The sequence below is a fragment of the Typopeltis vanoorti genome, chromosome 3, assembly GCF_054136105.1.
Source record: "Typopeltis vanoorti isolate ZY-2024b chromosome 3, IOZ_Tvanoo_1.0, whole genome shotgun sequence".
NCBI classification, from domain to species: Eukaryota; Metazoa; Arthropoda; class Arachnida; order Uropygi; family Thelyphonidae; genus Typopeltis; species Typopeltis vanoorti.
In genome coordinates this window covers 28,367,356-28,380,747 of record NC_143551.1, presented here as the reverse complement: position 1 = coordinate 28,380,747, position 13,392 = coordinate 28,367,356, and positions in this window count along the sequence as shown.

Genomic DNA, 13,392 nt, shown 5'->3' with positions numbered 1-13,392 from the left:
AGTTGCATTCGATTTCATCATTGAAATAAACGTCATCGATTATAAAATTAAAAGATTATATCGAAATACTTTTTTCTTAATTTTGTTTCACAATCGCAAAGTGCTGAATAAAATCTTGAAAGTGTAGAGTGTTTCTACATTTCTAATAGCTCAATGTTCTTTAATTACCGTTATTATGATCTGTTTTATTATGTTGTAATACATTATTCATTACTGATCACCTGAGATTCGTAGCCCTAACCTGATGGATTATTAGTAAAACATAATTAATGACTTACTAATTATATGAAGAGCCAAAGGCTTCAATTCGGTGACATGAACTTATTTAAGTTAAGGGATATTGCATCCCATATTGTTTCTTAGCCGAATAAGAAACTCAAAGAGTTTCATGCTGAATATAGAAACTATATAAAGTTCGGTGATTCCAAGCGTAAGCAAATACCTGGATAGTGGCACCTGACCCATTTGGTAGTGCAAACTGAAGCAACTGATAGAAAGAGTGGAGAAAGCTACGATCACTATTCTTGGTATTTACCCATAATGTGAACTTAGCTCCTAGGAGCTGTATTAGTGTTCTACAAATGGTCAAATGGGTCAGGTGCCACCATCCAGGTATTTGCTTACGCTTGGAATCGCCGAACTTTATATAGTTTCTATATTCGGCATGAAACTCTTTGAGTTTCTTATTCGGCTAAGAAACAATATAGGATGCAATATCCCTTAACTTAAATAAGTTCATGTAACCGAATTGAAGCCTTTGGCTCTTCATATAATTAGTAATTTATTAGGACACCTTCCTGGCAATTCTCATAGAAGGGATGTAAGTTCTGTTCGCTACAAACTTGATATTAACTAGGGTCTACCTACTCACTGATGAGACCTCAAAAAAGGCTGAAACCGGTGAGATTGCTAATATGAGTTCGCTCTCTTAAGATTTTTGCCTTAAGGGAGCAATTTGAGTCTGCGGGGAAGGTGTTTCCGGCAGGGCCAGGTGAGTGGCTTTGTCGGTGAATGCTTTTCTTTGGAATATGAGCGGTTCTGCTCGGTGGTGGTGGTGGGTGGAAGGCCATCACTGAGTGGAGCCAATTCTGAGAAGGACGGTCTTTCGCCCACAATTGAGTGCTCTAGGGATCGTCCGAATTTTTAGAGACAGCTTTTCTTATTCATAAGGTTGAAACCGGTCTGAGTAGTGAACTTCTCTCATAATGTAGAACAGTAATACAGCTCCTCCTAGGAGCTAAGTTCACATTATGAGTAAACACGAAGAATAGTGATCGGAGCTTGCTCAACCCTTTCTATGAGTTGCCTCAGTTTGCACTACCAAATGGGTCAGATGCCACTCTTCAGGTATTTGCTTACTCTTGGAATCGCCGAACTTTATAAAATTTCTATATTCTGCATGAAACTCTTTGAATTTCTTATTTGGCTGAGAAACGATATGGGATGTATTATCCCTTAACTAAAACAAGTCATATGTCACCGAAGTAGTAGGGGAGCCTCTTCTATCTAGATCAAGATCAAGATAAGATAAGGAATCGTGATGTGTTTGGTTGACGTCATTGTGGGCATAACTTCATGGGATTGGAATGTTAGGAATTTCCCTGTAGACATATGTGTCGCTGGCTTCAGTTGTTGTGTTTTGGTTCGCGTATGGGATTATGGGTGATGGTAGAGATAAGGATTCGTGTCGTGATTGGTGGACACTACTGACAAGATGGAGATCAATATAAGATAAGGAATCGTGATGCGAATGTTTGTTGTTGTTATTGAGTTTGGAATGTTTGGAATTTCTCTGTGGGCATATGTGTCAATGGCTTCTGTTCTTGTGTTTTGGTTCGTGTATGGAATTATAGGTGATGGTAGAGATAAGAATTCGTGTTGTGATTGGTGGTGCACTAGTGACAAGATGAAGATCAAGATAAGATAAGGAATCGTGACGTGAATGTTTGTTGTTATGAGATGCAGATAAGTGACGTCATTTGTTAGTTGTAAATAAGTGACGTTGTTGTTTTGGTTTTGAATGGAAAAGGGAGATATTTTAGAGATAAGGAATCTTGTCGTGATTGGTGGACACTACTGACAAGATGGGGATCAAGATAAGATAAGGAATCATGACGCAAATGTTTGTTGTTGTTATTGAGTTTGGAATGTTTGGAATTTCGCTGGGGCCCTTGTCTGTCAGTGGGTGATATTTAGAGATAAGAATCATGATATTATGTGTTTGGAAATTCACAGTTTCGAGGGTTTTCTGAATAATTTAATTATATGCTATGTCACTCAGACATACAGTTTTTTTTCTTCTTCTATAGATGGTTGTACTAATTTTTCCAATACAATTTGGGTATTTCTTTACTGTTAAAGGGTGGGAATTCTTAGAGTAAGTCGTGATGGCGACAGTCTTTCGAACTTTTATTATTTTATTATTTTATTTTATTTTATTTTATTATTATTTTATTATTTTATTATTATTTTATTAATTATATACTGGTGTCACTCAAACACACACACATACTTTTTTTTCCATAGCTCATCTGTATTTTTTCTATATTCATATTCTAATCAAGTTCATATTTTATTCATAATTCATCCGAATATTTTGATTTGTCTAAATTAAGATCATAAAGTTCAATAAATAAATAAATAAAGAAATAAATCATGTGTGAATTCACGGTGATTTTCAAAGTATTCTTACTTAAACATACATAACACATCAAAGACACTGTTTGTTCTTTTAAGTTTTCATATTTATTTCACAGATATTATTTACAATGCAATATGCAGAAATAGGAATTTACATATATCACCAATGCAATTGGTGTTTTTCTTGGCATAACATTTCTTTCACATACACTTTAGACATGAAAAGTCGCTAATGTGTCCATGTTGATACTCTAATATATCCTGTGATTATTCTTATGAAATCAAAAAAACCGTTCAGTTTTAGAATTATTTAAAACATTTACTTAAAACATACGACCAATGATTATTGTATTACAATTATCAATTGTTATGTTTAAGTTAAAATTCACTTACATTTCTTTCCAGAATGAGAATATCTTGGTACTATCTAGGTTTTATGAATATTCCAAATTGTTGATTTTTAACATATATATTCACAGCACAGAACACAAACACAACTCTGAAATCCATTTGACTTTTTCATTATAGGTTTTACTTTTTAAAATTCAGTTAACTACATATTATAACCAGAATAACTGAGTAAAATAAATAAATTGTGTGTGAATTATTTTCCCACTCTGTTAATTTTCCTTAACCTTATTTGTAGATAACTGAATGACTAATTTCCGGTCAGCCAGTCATCATTCTTTTCTTAGCTGTATATAGCGCTTACTTCAAAGGTAAAATATTTCCAGGGTAGTGTATTAGTCAAGCTTTCATGTGAGTAATGTTTACAATAGTGTTAGGTAGCAAAGGTTTGTAAATGACCTCATATGATCTTTGAGACCTAACTTGTTCGCATCACTTCCTATCCTACACATATTGCACTCAAGCTTAATGTTGTGACTAAGTGTTTTCGAGGTGATACACTACTGATGGGTAGCAAAGGTTCGTAATTTGACCTTGAGTGATCGTTGAGAACTAAATTATTCATTGTCACATGTTGTGATTATTGGTTTTCCATTGGTTCTGATTTTTTATAAATAGATTATGGGGTGGGTGGGTGGTTCCATTTGAGTTTCTAGTAGTAACTTTCTAGTAGTATTTGTAATATTTGGTCATATTCATTTGAGTTTCTAGTATTGGTAATTTGGTATGCATTCAGAAGATTGTAGTTTGAAAATGAGTTTTTCTGGAGAAAAGGTAAGTTAATTTTATCATTTTATCGCAATATCATTTGAATTTTAGTGACTACATTAGCGATTTTTGTCTATAAAGTTATAACGTGGTTTTTGCAATGGAAAAATAAAAATCATGTTTATGATATTCAATCTGTTTTGTTTTAAGTGAAATCCCATAAGTCATTTTATATATATATATATTTTTTTTTTTTTTATTATTGGGAAAAGATATTGAGTGTGGTTATTTTGTAATATTTTGTTAGTGAAACCATCGCGTAGTGTCGAAATTGCTAAAAACATTATGATGAGTAACATTTAGCTTATTTTTTTAGTTATTAGGATTTTTTGAGGAAAATTTTTGAGGGGTGATATTTAGTAAAAATGTGTTAGTGAAACTCTCATGTAGTGTCGAAATTACTAAAATCACCTTGAGTTTTTTTTATTTCTGAATGATATTTCTGAAATCTAGAAAGTAATTTTTTTTTTATAGGGACCATCTGTTATTCGTTATGTTGATGGTAATGGGAATATATTCAATCATCAACCCACCATTGTAGAGGTTGATTTGACTGGAGAAAATGGTTACGAAAATGAACAAACCACAGGTCGTGGTATTAATTCTAATATAACAATTGCTGGTGTAGCTGGAGGAAGTCGCGACCCTCCCCAAAATTTATATAATTCACATTCAGTTACTGGATGTGAAACTAAACTCTCTACTTCTACTACTATTGAACCCTCACTCTACAGGGACTTTTATACTGTTTCGGTGGCCCAATCACATCAATCCATCAATTATCAAACTCGACAACTGGAGTATCAAGTTCGATTTCGTGATCTGGAACTCTTTTCACCAGAGTGTTTTTTTGAAATATTTCGAGATATGCTTAATGAGATCATTCAGCGTTTATCAGGTTCTGGAACTTTTTCTCACGTTCGGATGGGTGTTAGTGCATCCAGTTTAGAAAGCAACATAAACTTACCATTCATGTTGCTTTCTGAACTAACTATCCAAAGGATAGTTGATGCTTTTTATGCTGTCGCCCAATCTAAACGTGAGTTTCTTTTGGCAAATGATCTTTTGATCGATGTCATACTTATCAATATCAGTAACAATGGTGGTGGTATAAAAATCAATGTTAAAAGAAGAACGCTGCATAGCTTGGATGAATTTGTGAAAATAAAAAAAGCTATTGTGGAAATTAACAACAAAGACAATCTTTGCATGGCCTGAGCACTTGTTCTTTCTTCACACACTGATGATGTTGCAACATACAGAGACAAGTGCATTTCGATCATAAACAGATACAAACAAAGAGGGCTTTAACTCTCCACAAAATTGCAGGGGTTTGCTCATTTCTTGTGGTATTCCAGAAGCAGATCTCTTTCAAAAGCATTTGACTCTGGAATACCAAATTGTAATTTTTTCGGCTGATGCTGATTTTTCTGTGGTGTTTTGGGGACCAAATGCAAATAAACAGATCTGTCTTTTATTCTGTAATGCTCATTATGATTTCGTGCATAGTGGGCCAGCTCTGTTTGGGAATAACTATTATTGCCCCAGTTGCATAAAATCATTCAAAAATTCAATCGAATTGCAAATGCATAGATGCCAAAATGTGTGCATCCGCTGTCGCATAAATGCCACTCATAGTGTGCGGGACCTTCTTTTGTGCAAGTCATGCAATAGATTTTTCTACGGCAACGAATGTCTGAATTTGCATGTGCAAAATAATATTTGTTCAAAATTCCATCGTTGCGGACAGTGTGTGGCTACTTTCTCTACAGATAAAAGCCACGTTTGTCCACCTGAAAATTTCTGCACTCACTGCAAATTAGTTCACGCAAAACAGAAATGCTTTGTGCAAAAATCGGAGGTCTCAAATAAACAAGTTTCTATAATTTTTTTTGACATAGAAACTATAGCTAAAAATCATCGTCATGTACCAGTCTTATGTATAGCTGATTTTGGTAGTCACAAACGCGAGTTATGGGGTGAAAACTGTGTGGGTCGATTTCCAGATGAGCTGTTTTCTGTCAAGAATATCATGAATGAAACAGGGACAAGATGAGAGGATCCTTTGGACTGTCAAACCAAAATACAAAAATGTTTGTGTAATTGCACACAATTTTTGTGGTTTTGATGGGTACTTTATTTTGGAATATCATTTTTCAAAAAATTTCCAACCCCGTGTAGTGTTTGATGGATCGAAGATACTTGCTATCTATTATGACCCATTAAACATTATATTTCTTGACAGTTTTTCCCACATTAGTGTCGCTCTTAGGAAACTGCCTGCCATGTTTGATCTCCCAGAAGTTCGTAAGGGTTTCTTTCCTCATAAGTTTCATACATCCGATTCTCTGGATTATCGTAGAGTCATCCCCGAAAAAGCATATTTCCAACCGGAATTTATGAATAAAGAAACTCGTACCGAGTTCGAGACTTGGTAAGAAAATCGGCTAGACACTGAATACTGTCTGAAAGCGGAACTTTTAGCTTATACGAAAGATGACGTGCGTGTTTTGCGAGACAGTTGCAACACTTTTCGCACTCTCTTCATAGAGCTCACCCAGATTGATCCCTTTCTCCATGATATTACAATTGCAGGAGTATGTTTGAGAGTATTTCTCCAAAACGTTTTGAAACCTAACACATTGGCCATACTTCCTGCATGGGGTTACATAGGGGCAAACATACAAAGTCGAAAGGCTTTGGCTTGGCTCAAATGGCAAGAACAACAGAACAACATAACCATACAAGATTCTGTGGGGGGGCGGAAGTCCGCATCGGACATTATTTTGTCGATGGGAAATGTGGAAGCATTTTATATGATTTCTACTGTTGCTTCTTCCACGGTTGTAAAAAGTGTTACAGGCCAAATACATTTCAACCATACAGAATCACTGACATGATTTCCCTTTTGGAGCAAACGAAGGATCGCGAAAACTACTTTCGTAGCAAAGGATTCGACATTATCTCAATTTGGGAATGTCAGTTTAATGCAGAAATTTCTGAAAACACAGCCTTGAAAAACTTTATTGCTGCTCTTAAGATTCCAGATCCCATCTTACCTCGTAGTGCTCTTCATGGTGTCAGAACTGACTGCTACAAATGTATCACAAAATTCAGTCAGAAAGGGAAGTTATTTGCTAATTGGACTTCAATAGCCTTTATCCATGAGTAATGAAATACCAGGTATTTCCTATGGGGCATCCCGAAGTTATTATCGATAATTTCAACTATTCTCCTGGGGTATACTTTGGTATTTGCCATGCAAAAGTGGAAGCACCTTACGATCTCTTTTTACCGGTTTTGCCCATCACAGTTAACGAAAAATTAATCTTCCCCCTGTGTGGAAAATGTGCTTCCGAAATTGCCCCATTATGCTCTCATACAGACCGGTCATTTACAGGTTATTGGTGCAGTCCGGAATTAGATTTAGCATGTTCTCACGGTTATAAAGTTATTGAATTTTACGAGGTGTGGCATTTTTCTCAAAAATTTGAAGGGGAAGAAAACTTCTTTGCTCATTATATTGATACCTTTTTGAAGCTGAAACAGGAAGCATCTGGATGGCCTGAAGGTCAAAACCGACAGGCTTATCTTGATGAGTTTTTGCTAAGGGAAGGTGTTATGTTAAATAGGGAACACATTAGTAAAAACCCTGGTAAACGTTCACTGGCTAAGCTTTGTTTGAATTCTCTATGGGGAAGGCTTGGCATGAGAACGTTAAGAACTCAGACCCAGGTGATTTCCTCTTATGAAGAACTCGTAGAACTTTTTTTAGATAACAGTAAAGTTATCCAAGATGCCAGGTTAGTTTCAGAAGAGCAGATGATGGTTGCCTACTCGCCTGTTGAAGGCACTGAGCCTGAAAATAGGAAAGGGAATGCTGTTATCTCCTCATTTGTAGCTGCCTACGGTAGGATAATCTTATACGAGGTCATGGAACCTTTGCAAAGACGGCTTTTATACATAGATACTGATTCTGTCATTTTCATTGAAAAACCCGGCGATTACTCACCGTCCATTGGTCACTACCTTGGGGAGCTAGGTGACGAACTCGACGGTCACTTTATTGTTGAGTTTGTTACCACAGGCCCCAAATCTTATTCCTACAGAACGCAGGGAGGGTAAGATTGTGACCAAATGCAATGGCACTTTAAATTCTTGTCTGGCCACTGAGATTAATCTGGAATCTATGATTGCAGCAGTAAGGGGTGAGCCACAAAACATCCAAATTCCTGTACCATTTTCTGTCCACAGAGACAAATGGAGCTGTCAACTCAAAACGACCTCCGTAACAAAAAGATTTGGATACACTTTTGCAAAGCGCATAGTGTCAACAGACACATGCACTTTTCCCTATGGGTATTTTAAAGGATAATTCCTTACACTCACATACCCCACAAGCAAAAGATGCCATCTATGGGACAGAAAACTAAACAACATTCTACCTGGTAGGTCAAAATCCATGGTTGTTTCCAATCACGATAATTTGCAGTCTCGCCCTTCTTTTGTACGTTTTTTTTTATTACATCAATGTTATTGTTACTATTATTCCACAATAGCTTTTTTTTGTTTTCTTAGAATTAAAAAGAAAATTTCGTCTTGGCATGATTACATGGTAACTGTGATAAAAAAAATAAAAAAAAAATTGAAAAAGAAAATTTTTTGGATATTAAAACAAGTATCTATTTGTTTTTACATGATGTCTGATTATATAAAAATAATCACAGTCTTATTCTGTTATCATTTTCGATATGTTCATACATCCATTTACATGTATAATTTCGGGAGCTACTCAGTCAGGAAAAACAACATTCGTGTTGTCTCTCATAGAACATTGTAATCAACTAATCAAACCACCACCGGAGCGAATGTTTACTGTTACAGTGAAAATCAAGATAAATTTTAAAAATTTACCAGTATAGAATTCGTGAATGGTTTGAAGTTACCTGAATTTGATTCTAATTTACTCATAATCGATGATTTGGTTCACCAGGCTGAGGACAGCATGGACATAACTGATTTTTTCATAAAAGGTTCACATCACCGTAACCTTAGTGTCATTCTACTGACAAAAAATTTATTCTGTAAAGGTACACATTTTGGTACAATTTCTCTCAATATCCATTATGTTATTGCTTTTAAAAATCCCCGAGACTATTTGCAGTTTTCTCATTAAGCTTCCCAAGTATTTCCAGGACAAACGAACGTTTTAGTTCAGATTTATAAAAATGCAACACGGGAACCCCACTCATATTTAGTTTTAAACTTTAGACAGGAAACACCTGATATTTTACGCTTGAGGTCACGGATTTTGCCAGGAGAAGAACCCAATACAGTATTTATCCCTGAATGGCTGATAGACTCAAACGCTATGAATATCTCATCAAGTACTTATCTTATTCCTCTCCCAAACAAGCAAATGATGCTTTAAAACATTGCACTTCCAGCCAAATCACCACACTCTGTGAAATCTGCAAAAATGTTTTATGTGGAAATATTCCACTACAAAAAAATCAGAAGTCACGCCTACGAAAGAAAAAAAAAATGATAAGAGCACTAAGTAACAAATCGCTTCCCTGCATAACCAGATGAAAAATGGTTTTACAGCATGGAGGAGCACTGTTCCCATTATTAGGCAGTATCATTGTTCCTTTGTTGACTTCACTTATTAGAAAATGAATATGTTTAAAAAATTTACGCTTCTCCAATCACCAGAGGAGCGTGAATTGTACACACTCGATGACGAAATGAGTGCCATTTTAAAAATAAGAAATAAACATGCAGATGAAAACGTAAAAGCATATTTAAATGTTCTGCAAAAGTATTTAGGGTTGAAAAACCAATTGGCTCACACAGAAGGAGAGAAACAGGAACATAGAATACCATGTCCAGAACCTTTACTGAACAAACCAAATACCCAGAACCATTCTCATCAACCATCAACGTCAGCCAGTCCAAGTGAGGAAAATGGTTCCACTCCAATCCCTCCCCGCAAGAGAGCTCGAAGAAGGAGTACCAAATTCATCTCTCTATCTCCCCAAAAGCTGCGTGGGAATAAGAAACTGGTTTGGAAAAAATGGTAGGTGAAAAAACAATTTTTTTTTAAATTATTTTTTTATTTTCAGTAAATTATATGTAACAGCATTAGTTACTACAATATCATTTAACCACAAATCCTTAGAATAACATTTGCTAATAATATTTTGCATAGAAGACCACGACATCTCAATATTAAAAAATACACACAACAACCCACACGCGATAGATTCCTTAGCTTGTACAGCTACAGAATTATAATACCATTTATTAGTATTAATATTCAGAAAGTTAACAATATCGTTTTCGGGTGGGCGACCGAAGCTATCGAAAAAATCACCGTGTTTGTCTTTAATATAGATAGCATTCCAATGTTGTCCTGGCAATCAGGTCGGATCTGTGTTCACGAAGAACATCGACTGTTGGTTTCTGATCGGATTGTGGCAATTCATCACGAGCACAAACTCTTAAACTCACTTTTCTTGTGGTGGGTTCTAACTCTAGTATGCTTACTAATTGTTCAGTGTTCATAGTCCAGAAACACAGAACGATCCTTTGTTACGGATAACGTACACTCAAATTGTGCATAAAGAACCACTGTATTGTTATCAGGAAGAGGTTGAGCAAATTTAACTTCGAGTCGCACACTTCCTCTTCCTAACAGGCTGACATGGGGGCAATGGCTTTTTGATCTAGCGATAAGTCAAATCCATAGAGAACGTTTCCCTTTACGTATTCTTCATAAGAAATGTCATTACAGAGACTCTAATGACAGAAATAAATGGAACAGAGACTGTGACAGAAATGTCACAGTCTCTGTTCCATTTACCTAGTGATGTGAACAGTGACATGTACTGTAATGCCTTTCTTTGAAGTTCGGAGTCAAAGGTTGTGAGGGATACTGAATACCGTCAGGTGTCACTACAAGAAAATTCAGATTGAAACGATGAAAATTAAACGGATTTCTGTTGAAAGTGCCATTAAATCCATCACTAGCGACCAGTCCAATAATTAATCTAGATGGTATTTCACCTAGATACAGATTGTCTCGTGTGGCATCTGACCTACCTTTGGGAATCGAAAAATAAGACACTTGCACACGATTGATGGGGTATATCATGTTTGACTTGTCTAACACAGACAAGTGAGCCAATTGAATCTTTGAATTTATTTTGACTTTGCGGACAAAAAGTGTAGCCTCTTCAATTTGCACTTTAGCCTTAGAATCAGCATTTGCAGTCAGTAAACAAAATTCGGGAGAACTGCGAACCATACGAACACGAACAGTACCGGTCTTGATGCATGATGTCAACGTGTATTCGTCCAAGCATCTCGACACTTTTCGATTGGTTAATTCGAGCTTGTCGTCTACGCATCCCACTTTCACTTTTGGTAAACATATCACTAACATTAGCCACATCATCTTTAACAAATAGTTCATTTGTGAGTTGACTGTTTTTAGCATCTCTGTCATAATTTAGTAGATTTTCAATATAAGCCCTATAAGGATACGTGTCTGATGCCACATTCACTAGTTTATCTTGGAGAAAAACGTCAATTTGACTGAACATTGAATGGAAAACATTATTCACAACACCAACTGAAGAATCTTCGATAGGTTTATTATCATTGTCAGTAATGCGCACACGAACACTTAGGTAAGAGTTTCCCAAATCCAAGTATTCTTCAGATGTAACTGGTATGCAAAATTCCACAGGACCTCCACTGTCAGTACTGGATATTGGTTGGTAAGTAACATAAGAACTTCTTTCCAGACACACATGTTGACACGAGGGTGGGAAAAAAGATTTAATTCTTACATCATATCCTAAGCAAAAGATGTCTTCTCTCTTGCGTTTTTTAGTATTCGTTTTTTTCTTCTTGCTTCCTTGACCTCTCTGATGTAATCGACTCTGAGCCTTTTTAGCAATGGTTTTCCCAGCTTCTGATGCTCTGTTTATAAAGGCTCGACGTACAGGTACCCATGCAAGTACATCTCCTATAATATGCTGATCAGCTTTTAAGGCTTGACGACCGACAAATTGAGCTGCAGGTTTTAAAAGTGGACTTAGACAGGAGAAGGCACTTCTGAAAATGCTACCTAATCCGTACCCAGGTTGTATTGGGGGGCCCGTAAACATTTGAGCCCCACCTGCCTTCAATGTGTAATATCTGAGATAATCAGTCATCCTTCACTTGTCGGAACTGTAATTTAACTATTGTCTTGCCACCACGAAAGTGGAACAACTCGCCGCTGTCAGAACGAATTGCAATGCTAATTGACTGAAATGTTTGTTTTCGTAACAGATAATAATCAGGTTGAGCAAAAACGAAGGAACACTTAGTGCTGCACTGAACAACTCGTAACAATGGTGCACATGTATCACCAACTATCTGTTCTTGGATTAAATCAGAATAAACAAAATATGCGGCTACACCCCTCTTTATATCAACTGGATATTTCCCTGTGATTGTACCTTTCAGTTTAACACCAATCTGATTAAAACCCAGTAGAAGACCCAACCCGAGGCCTCCTTGGGAAACAAAAGGTTGTAATCTTTTGGGACTGTCAGAGAAATAGTGTTGTTTGGGTTCTTTTTTCCAGTAATCACAGAACTCACATCAAACATTGCTTGAAGAAGTTCAGAGGGTGAATTGTAACTGCCTTGGAGAATCTTGTACACTTTGTAAAATCCTTCTTTAGACTTTTCGAAAACTTTATTTCCTGCGATGTTTTTGTTCTCGATATTGTTGACACCTCCCCCAATTGCACGTATCATATGAAACTCATCATAACCGCAATCGATGTTATTAAATTATCCCGGAAGATGAATTTTGGCAAGAGCAACTTCCCATTTACCTTTAAGTCTGATCTCGTGTGGTAATTCCACTTGAAATTTCGTTTGCGTATTTGTAGGAAACATTTTCATACTGGCATTACTCGGAAGGGTTAAGTAAAACATCTTTGCTACGAACCCAAGAATTATACGATGAGGGAAAACCGAGCCACTTAACAAAATACTGAGGCTTTCCTTTCTGTTTGCTCTGTTTGAGTACTTGTTCGATTAGATACACGTCTTCCGGAAGGTCATTGGTTATATTAGCCTTTTGCAGTTGAGGTTCATAGAAAGTTCCCTCCACTATCTCTCCGTCCCGACTGCGAAATCTATATACTACAGGGTTTCTATTAATAACCTGAGCAATAGTGAACAATTCTCTTGTCTAGTTACCCCAATACCCTTTTCTAAATTTGTGGGTATCATCACTTAAAACCACACTATCACCTACTTGAAATTTTGGTTTGGTAGTCTCCTCTTGAGTTCTGTACAAATATTTACAAACACTATCCTCGTTGTGAAGGTTAACTTGGGAAGGAGCCATACCGATGGTACGGTGTGGTGTGAGATTATAAGTTTGTACAAGAGTCGGCAAAACTTTCGTATAACTTTTACTTTTAGTATACGTCATCCATTTGTAGATCTTTGTTTTTAATGTTCTGATAAATCTTTCTGCAATGGGTGCTTTCATTTCACTCCTGGT